The 9,838-nt window shown below is 40.7% G+C and overlaps 1 pseudogene; it reads right to left on the bottom strand.

Annotated features, from left to right (window-relative positions):
* Positions 1-254: 254 nt before the first annotated feature.
* LOC466332 (olfactory receptor 51G2-like) lies at positions 255-4,385 on the bottom strand (annotated as a pseudogene).
* Positions 4,386-9,838: the final 5,453 nt, after the last annotated feature.

Here is a 9,838-nt window from a genome sequence, read left to right as displayed (position 1 = left end):
TATAAATCAAATGAGAAAGAAAAATCCAGGGGAGGGGAGGGAAGGAGAGAGGTGCCTGTACAGGTAGATACACACACATATTCTCTCAGTTTGGTTAAGCCCTCTGGACAAGAAGATATTACAGCATATATGAGTTTGAGATAGTTCAGCTCTAATCAGAGCAATGAGAAGATTATCAACGTGATACTTTAATAAGGTTTACAACACTTTTAGTCTCCAAAAACTGTAACACAGCTGAATCACTCAAAAACCTCAAAAATTAACTCTCCGCAACCACTCCTCCCCTACCGCAAATCTCAGGGTCATGTGTCAGGGTCCTTCTGCTATTCTAGAAAGCATCAATCCTCTTCTGCTGGAAGTGCTTTAGGAGGCTCTGACGGATCTGCCTAGACTTGATGCAATACACAATGGGGTTCATGAAGGGTGGGACCAAGAAGTGTAGGTTGGCCATGAGCACTGCCAGAGCAGGGTAGTCATGCTTCTTTACTCGGTGCAAGACAGACAGCCCCAGTTTGGGCAAATAAAAGATGAGAACAATGCAGAGGTGTGAGACACACGTGTTGAGTGCCTTGAGCCGTTCCCCAGGTGATGCAATGCCCAGCACAGTTCATAGGATCAGGGCATATGAAAGCATGATGAGGAAGGAGTCAAGGCACAGTGAGAAGAGGATGGAAACCAGGCAAACCAGGCTATTGATCTGGGTGTCTGAGCAGGCCAACCCCACAAGGTCACAGTGCAGGCAGTAGCAGTGACAGAGAGCGCTGGTCTTGGGAAAGAGCAGCTGCTGCAGGAGGATAGGTCCCGGGAGGTTGAGCAGAACAGCCCTCACCAGAATGGCAGTTCCCACCTTGGCTGTGACTGAGCAGGTAATGATTATGGCATAATGCAGAGGGTCCCGGATGGCAATAAAGCGATCAAAGGCCATGGCCAGCAGTACACCAGACTCCACATAGGTGAAGGTATGGATGAAGAACATCTGTGCTGCACAGAGATCAAAGGGCAGCTCACGAGCTCCCAGCCAGAAGAGACACACCATGGTGGGGAAGGTAGAGGCACAGAGGCCCAGATCAGAGGCTGCCAACATGGACAGGAAGATATACATGGGTTCATGTAAGGCTGGATCTGTGTGGATCAGGAAGAGGATGATATTATTACCCAGGATGGAAACCACACAGAAGAGGTTGATGGGGACGGAAACCCAATGATGAGAGGTTTCCAGGCCTGGAAAACCAGTGAGGAGGAAGGTAGACTGACCAGAAGTGCTGGTGTTGCAGGAGAACACAGAGATTCCAGGCAATAGTTGTCCACCCTAGGAGTAAGAAGCATTGTTCATTTGATCATTACTTATAAAGTCCCTAATAAGTGTGGGCTTGAGAAAGAAGAGCTACCTCATAACCCTTTCTTAGGCTATGAAACAAACTCCATTCATTTTAGGAGCTCTATTTCCTTCTGTTTCCTGAGCTTTTGGGCTTGAATAAAATGATATAGCACTTTATTCTATTTTTATTCAAAAAGAGAAAGTTTCTGAGTTGATCTCTGCTTACTGCTTATGGCTATTTCATTAGCCACTATTTTCCCTTTGGCCTAAACAATCTCTTTTTTGCATTTGTTAAACCTAAAAGTCTCCCACTCCAGAGTGTCTTCTCAGACTAAAAACTGAAGAAAGGAGAATAATTTTATGTAGAAATTCAAAATTATATTAGAAACAAGTTTAAAATCCACTTCTACTTATTCTTAGAGGTGAGTTTTCCAGTCTGACAGATCTGTTAACAAATACACCATAAAAGCCCCACTCAAACAAATGAGGTATTTTCAAAACCATCCTCTTAGAAGGCTGGTTGCATATTCCTCTAGTGCGGTCATAGAACCAATATTTTCTGTACTTCTTTTCTAGAAATGCCTTTGGGGCCCAAAACAGGTTCTTTAAATGTGCTTAATGATGAAATTTATTTCCTATGAAGATGAACTGGCTTAAAGGAAGTAGTCAATAGTTCTTGATATTAAGAACTGGTAAACAAGATAGTAGTTTACCAGACACATTCAATTTTGTTAATCTCCTTCTTTACCAACTCTACTTTCACTTTATAAGCTGCTTAAAGCTTGCATATTTTATTCTGGCCCTACCCTCAAAACAGTCCTGTGGCCATGAACTCAATTAGAAGGAACTTTCCTCTTAAATATCTCTTCTTCAGCCCTCCTACTATGAAAGTTGTTATGATAGGGCCAAGTACTCTGAAGTACTCCCACATTGGGGGCAGAAGGTGGAGGCTGACACATCTTGAGGCGCATCCCCTGAAGGGTCAGGCAGAGCAGCATAAACTTCCAGAACCCCAGGGTTAATCATGTTATTCCATGGAGGTCAAAGTGCAGTGTGTGAGCTCATCTGTTCTAATAACCTCACATAGCACTTTCAGGCTGCACTTTCTTTCCAACTTCTCTCCTTAAAACAGGACTGCATCTCCATTTATCTCCTAAGCATCTCACATGGTGACTCTGCAAGATATTAAATCTATATTGCAAACCAAACTCTAATTCCTCCACATCTCCCCAAAGCTCACCATTCAGCACTTGTTGGCTAGTGCCTCCCTTCCTTTCCTGTTATCTGTGAAATACCAAAAAACTAAGACAACTTTGTATATCCTTTTACTTGTAACATATTCTCCAAATCGACTGTCTTTAAACTATTCCCTCCTTTTAGATCCCAGTGAAACTAATCTGGCTGAATAATCACCATTTTCCTGGATATTATAGCAGCTTAACTGTCTCACTTTCTTCTGTCTTTCTGCATTCTGACAAAAGTCCAAATTTCCATACTTGTCATTTCATAAATATTTCTAAGTTGTCAGCAAAACATTTATGAAATGACAAATACGGACATTTAAGCTAGTATATGTATACAGAGAAAAAATGGTGATCAAATTTATATTACGAAGATGTTTTCTATCATAACTGTTTTTATGATCACTGGTAGTTTCCTAAGCAAGAGCTTTATACTAAATCCAGAAGAGGAAAGGCCTTGTCCATTCGGCATGTCTAGTCTTTTCAATCACCTCTTCCCTAAGTATTAGGAACTCTATTCTTAAGACATCTTTTGACTCACCAAATTCACCATATTTGACCATTTCAAAAATATTTTTATTTAAATGTAGCATACACATAGAAAAGTCTGCATACCATAAATGTAAATCTTAATGAATTTCCACAAAGTGAATACACCCTTGTGATAAACACCCAGATCTATAAACAGGATATTGTCATCCCCCCCAAAAAAATCCCATGAATTCTTTCAGTCACTCTATCCCCTCAGTGATAATCACTATATTTAATCCCACAGATTAACTTTGCCTATTTTTGAACTTTCTATAATTAGAACCATAGAGTAGGTACTCATTTGTGTCATTCACTAAACTTTGTCTGTGAGATTCATCCATATTGCTTCATATAGCTATAATGTATTCATTCTCATTGCTGCATAATTTTTCCTTGGATGAATATACCACTATATACTTATCCATTCTATCATTAATAGATATTTAGGTCATTTCAAGTGTGGAACTATTATAAATAGTGTTGCTGTGAACACTCGAATATATATCTTTTATGAACGCATTTGCAGTTCTGTTGAGTATTACCTAGGAATGAAATTGATTTATCATAAGCTATGCATACATTCAGCTTTCACATATTCTTCCAAACAGCTTTCAAAAGTGATTTACCAATTTATACCCACACCAACACTGTAGGAGAGTTTGATTATTCCACATCCTCATCAATACTTTGGTTGGTCTTTTTAATTACAGCTATTCTATGGGTGTGTAATGGTATTTTCTTGTGGTTTTAACGTATATTTCCTTGATTTCTAATAAAGTAAGCACCTTTCCATATGTTTACTATTTGAATATATTCTTTTAGGAAGTGTTCATTCTTTTACTCATTTTTCTATTGGATCGCCTGCATTTTTCATATTGCTTGTATGTGTTCTCTATTCTGAATAACCACTGTACATTTTATGGGTTTAAGTGGCTGGGCCACTTTCTAATTGCCATTTTATGAAAGTTATATAACCTTGACAGGTTTCTATTTCCTGAGTCTGTTTTCAATAGCTTTGTGCATGAACCAACTTAATCCTGTAGTTAGAGGCCTCACATAATGCCTAACACTTAGTGTATTCATCACAATATTAGTTCGCTTCACTTTTATATTCAGTGAAAGTCTAAGACTCCTTCAGGGCACTTGTTTATAAAGGAAAGATAAGCCATTGGACAATATCAAAATTCCATCATTCCCTCTTCTGCACCTGTCCTTCAGACATGTCTTCTGAGTAAACTGTGGGGATACAACTGGCTAAGGAAGTGTTCCTAGAGGGAGCCATTTACCTTCGGCATCCTCCAGTGTCCCCAAGCTGGGTTAAGTGCATGTCTCCATCAAACACAAGTCACACCACAGTCTAATTATTATACATTGGAGCAATTATCAAGGTCAGGGCACTGTGTAATACTGCTGCTTTCTGTTAGTTATGATGATGATTAACGTTGCTAATGCTGAAAATATCCATCCCTAAGCAAGATGAAATAGGAAGACGTATTCACAAGATGTTCTCCTATACCACCCCTGCCTCCTCCCTGACCCCTTACATGCATCTGTCCTTGAGGGTCCCCAGAGAAAAGTCCTAAGACTGTAACAGGCCCATGTGCTTATTGACCGTCCCTGTGTTGCATACTGTGTGAGTTTAATTAAAGACTCATAGCTTAGGAAGAAAAAATTCTCCTCAAAGCTGTAATCTCCTGAGAGAACAATAGAAAAACATGATAAAGTAACTGTGGAAAGAAACATCAATGGAGATAGATGGAGATAGAGGATACATGGATGATGAATAGATTGATAGATGGACCAATAGATAGATTGATGGATGGATAGGTAGATGGATGGTAGCTAAGTAGTTGCATGATAGGTAGGTGGGTGATAGGTAGGTAGATAGACAGACTAAACCGACCCCTCTAAGGAGATGGAATAAAATTAAACTACAGTCTCTGCCCCTGTACCATCTTACTCATCCAGTTTCCAGAAGACCATGAATAGTGCAAAGACTATTTCTTTCTCTAATCAGGTGAAATCTATCCCCAAGAGCCAGGATAGGAGTCACTACAAGGAGATGACCCAGATTAGAGAAGGTTGGGGACCCTCCTCCACCAAGAAGGTTTCTATGGCAACCAGTACTCAAGGGAATGTGAGGCTTTTAAGCCTCTGGCCTTGCCAGCTGAGTCCTGGGGCCAAGAAGAAAGTTACAGAAAAATGGGCCCTAGAACTGCATCCCTAGCCTAGCTAAGACTGTCAGGAGCTGGGAGCCCACATTTTCCCCAAGCCCATGATGCTGTTGTGCGTTAGCCAAAATTAGGTCTAATCCTGCTCTGCTCAGAAATAAGCTTAGCATAAACCTGCCCAGGCCAAGTACCTGTAACCAGGAAGTCACAAGCTCTCCACAGGGTCCCCAGCTCCCTCCAGAACAACTCAGACACCCTCCACCCATGTTGCTTCAAACAGACAGCTTTATGTCATAGGGATGAACGCAGGATGTGTGGGGAAGGTTCCTTTTCTCCACAGCTCCTTCCTCCCCACACCATTTAAAAACTGAGAAATACTAAGGAGTTGCCATTGGGTTTTAACACAGGACTTGGATCCTGAAATCTATCAATGAAATCGCAGTGAGATCTGACTAAAATAAAACTGGAGCTTCTCCAAGGGTTTCAGTTTATGTATAGAATTAAGATCCATATAGAAAAAAAATCATTATTAAATAAATCTGATCCTATTTTGTTAAATTCTGTGCTTTAATCTCTTTAAATATTTTTAAACAGTAGATCCTCTTTAAATCTGACCATAGAAATATTGTCTCACTTTCATAGTTGGCAACCAAAATCCTTGATTAAATTTAACTGGTGAAGCCAGGGTCTGGAGTGGATCAGGAATATCTCTAGTATTGAAAGACATTAAATTTTAAGTGATAGATGGGTGGATGGATGGATACATAGATAGATAAATAGACAGACTCAGCCTGGTACAGAGGCCTTTGTATGTAAATCACTGGCTCCTGTGAATATTTTGTAACCTGGCCTTCTGTGATCTTCCCTCCAGAGTACAGATACTGCTAATCTATCTGTTAGCTGGTGAGATATTTACAAATGTAATCTCTCTTTAACTTCCTCGAATATTTTTAATAGCACAAATAACGTGTAGTCTATTAAAATCATGCATCTCATATTGGCATTTCAAAGGTTGGGACAGGTTGGTATATTTTATATATTTTATCCTAGGTAGGCAGCACAGGGTTAGAAGTGTGCCGTAGACCCAAACTGTCTAAGTTTAAATCCTGGCTTTACTACTTACTAATTGTAAGACGGTGGGCAAATTTATTAACTCTTCTATGTCCTGTGTTCTTGTCCTGAGGGAAATAAGAGAACTTCTGTCATTGAGTGGCGGTGAGGTTAAAGGAGCTCATGAAGAAATCCTAAGACCTGAATAAGTGGTAACGATGATCAGCTATTACATAGCTGACAGCCTTCTGACTTGAGTTAGCCTAGGATAAGATGGAGGGTGGCTCCCCTCTGTCCCTCCTCAAACTAGTCAGAATATGTCATCTAAGGGGAGGTTTCATCAAAGCAGCTAGACCCAAGGTTGAGGCAGAGTCCATACTGTAGGCCTGTTTCTGTCCCACAGTAGGATTCAGGACACCTATCAAATTCAGCCTATGCTACGAGCAGCCACCGCAGATGAACCTGGAGGACCATAGATACATTGTTTTTCTCATATTTGACCAGTTGGTTGAGGATTGAAGAGGAACATTGTTGCCTTTAATCATGAGATGACCATGTTCCTGGATCATCAAGGAATAGTCCAGCCCAAAAAAGGTAATGTTGTGATAACAGTCCATCACAAATACCCACCCACACTCATTATTTTATAAGGAGGAGGATCAGTAAAGGCCTTAAGTAACTCTCTCTTCTCAGGTTATGGAAGGACCTGAAGCTGCCCACCCTAAACAGATTCCATTCAGGCCAGTGGTCCAAGGCCTCAGAGCTCAGGCTCCCCAGCCCAGACCCCAGCTTTGACACTCTAGCCCCTGAACTCACCACACCCCCAGAGCTTGTATCTCCTCTCATCTGTTTCTCTGTGAAAGTAATTCTTGCTATGTCAGTAAAAGTCAACACTTTATAATCCTCTTGATGGAGGTAGGGAAATAACAGGTCTGCTGGGATCCAGGTACAAATCCAAGAGATTTCCACAATTTAACTTCCTGAACCCCCTGAGTTCTGAGCCAGGCAGCTCTGGGACATGGAAGGATGCATCAGGCAGTGTATCCTAGTGATTCACACCTGAGGATTTTTCTTAGAGGGCACCAGAAGGATATTAAGATGTCCCATGGCTGGAGGCAGTGGCTCACACCTGTAATCCCAGCACTTTGGGAGGCTGAGGCGGGCAGATCACAATGTCAGGATATCGAGGCCATCCTGGCTAACACAGTGAAACCCTGTCTCTACTAAAAATAGAAAAAATTAGCCAGGCGTGGTGGCAGGTGCCTGTAGTCCCAGCTACTTGGGAGGCTGAGGCAGGAGAATGGCGTGAACCCAGAAGGCGGAGCTTGCAGTGAGCCGAGATTGTGCCACTGCACTCCAGCCTGGGTGACAGAGCGAGACTCTGTCTCAAAAAAAAAAAAAAAAAAGATGTCCCATACTGCGTACCTGCTCTTTCCAAAGAGCCAGGCTATGAATTGCCTGGTGGCAAATGGAGGCTAGTTGGGGGAAAGAGGATGGTTAGAGACTGAGACACACTCTGTCCTTTAGGGATAACAGAGGCCATGAGTAATTCCTGCTTCTAGAAAGAATGAACACAGGCTCTTTTCAAATTCTGCCAAAGAGATATCAGGCAGTGTAGCCAAAGAGATGTGCATGAGTGCTTTAGACACAAGAGCATGTTAGCGAAGAGAAAAGAGGTTCTCTGTCTAACTTTATGCCTGTACCTAGAGAATGTAGGTGACTGAAAATCTATATTGATAAAGCAATATCCCTTTCTCCCAGTAACACCTTTGGAGATTATTTATCAAGCATAATATAGTGAAAAAGCCACGATCTATTTCAGAATCTGTCACTTGTCAACTGTGAGCAAATTATCTCCTTGATAATGAGCAAATTATCTCCTTGAGCCTCTTATTCTTTATTCATAAACTAGGGATGATGGTTATTTCATGAGATCATTGTTAGTATTATATTAGAATATACAAAGGGTGCAAAAAAAAAAAAAAATCTTGCAAGCTCCACACATAACTTCCTCTCCAATAGGAAACTGAGAACTGGTTCAATAACCTGTCTGGATTCCTCTATGGCCAGCATGTCATACTAACCCTCCCCCACAAATCATGGTCAGAGCTTGTTTTTGTTTTTTTTTTTAATAAGTTTTATTCTGGAATAATTTTAGATTTACAAAAAAGTTACAAATATAGCTTACGGAGTTTCTGAATGTCCTTCACCCATTTTCCTTAATGTTAACATCTTACATAACCATGGTACATTAGTCAAAACCAAAGGACTAATATTGGTACATCGCTATTAACTAAAGTCCACACTTTATTTGGATTTCACCTGCTTTTCCAATGTCTTTCTTCTGTTCCAGGATCCAATCCAGGATATCAAATTGCATTTAGTCATTATTTCTGCTTAGTGTCCTCTGGTCTGAGATGGAAGTTTCTCAGTTTTTCCAAGGTTTCCATGACCTTGAGAGTCTTGAAGAACACTGGCTAGGTATTTTACAGAAGATCAGAGCGTTTAATTAACCAACTTCAGCTATCACTTCCTCCTCCATTTCTAGGATGGAGAGGACAATCTAGAGTTGAAAGGCTTTGCTACAGATGTCCTTTGTTTCACTGCAGGTCCCAGTGTGTCCTGGAGATTAGGGAAGAGAAAATTTCAAAGTTCAGTCTGCTCAAGTCCCTTAGTTCCTGAGATCAATCCAGGTTGTCCTTCCAACCTGGAGACCAATCTCAGACCTCCGTGGGCTGCAACCCAATACAGGCATTCTCATATCTGTCACACATCCTATGTTCATGCATTGAAATTTAAGTCAGAAATTTCACAGGTTCTTAACAAGTTTCAGTCTCTAAAGTTAATACGAAATTCTTAAAGGATGTGTATGTGTATTTTGCTGAAATACTTCAGAAGTATTTAACTTCTCTCTGATGAAATATTTTCTTCAGCTTCTCTACAGCCTGTCTCTAGAATCCTTCATTTGCCTTAAAACTAATAAATGTGGCCACAGTCAGATTGTCTGTCACATCTGGGATATGAGAGAAAATGATAAATGGAAGTAGACAGGTGAAACACAAGATCGATTCTATCTGCTCGTATGGAGACTACTGCCATTCACCAACTTCAGCCATCCTCTCGTCCTCAATCTCCAACATAGAGAGGGTAGCCTACAGGTGAAAGGCTCAGTTACAGATGTCCTGGAACTCTGCAGTTCTCTCTGTTTCACTGCAGTCCCAGTGTGTTTTCTTCATTCTAAAATCTACATTTTCAATAGTCTTTTCAGTGGTTCACAAAATTGGGGTTTCTTTTTGCACTGTGCTTTACTTAGAGATTAACCAGGTACCAATTCTGTTCTCAAGCAGCTATGACCCTAAAACACAGGAAACCATATGTGAAAACTGAACTGCTACATTACACTACACCCTAGCCAATAACAGAGAAATAAGACTTTGTGTAAGAGAGGATGGTATTGGAGACTTTGAGGATGTGTTAGCCTTAAATATATAGACATAAAATTCTTGCCAGCATTGTAGTTAACTGGA

The sequence above is a fragment of the Pan troglodytes genome, chromosome 9 (genome assembly GCF_028858775.2).
Source record: "Pan troglodytes isolate AG18354 chromosome 9, NHGRI_mPanTro3-v2.0_pri, whole genome shotgun sequence".
NCBI lineage: Eukaryota > Metazoa > Chordata > Mammalia > Primates > Hominidae > Pan > Pan troglodytes.
Note: the sequence above shows the minus strand (reverse complement) of the source record. Positions and strands in the feature narration are given on the sequence as shown.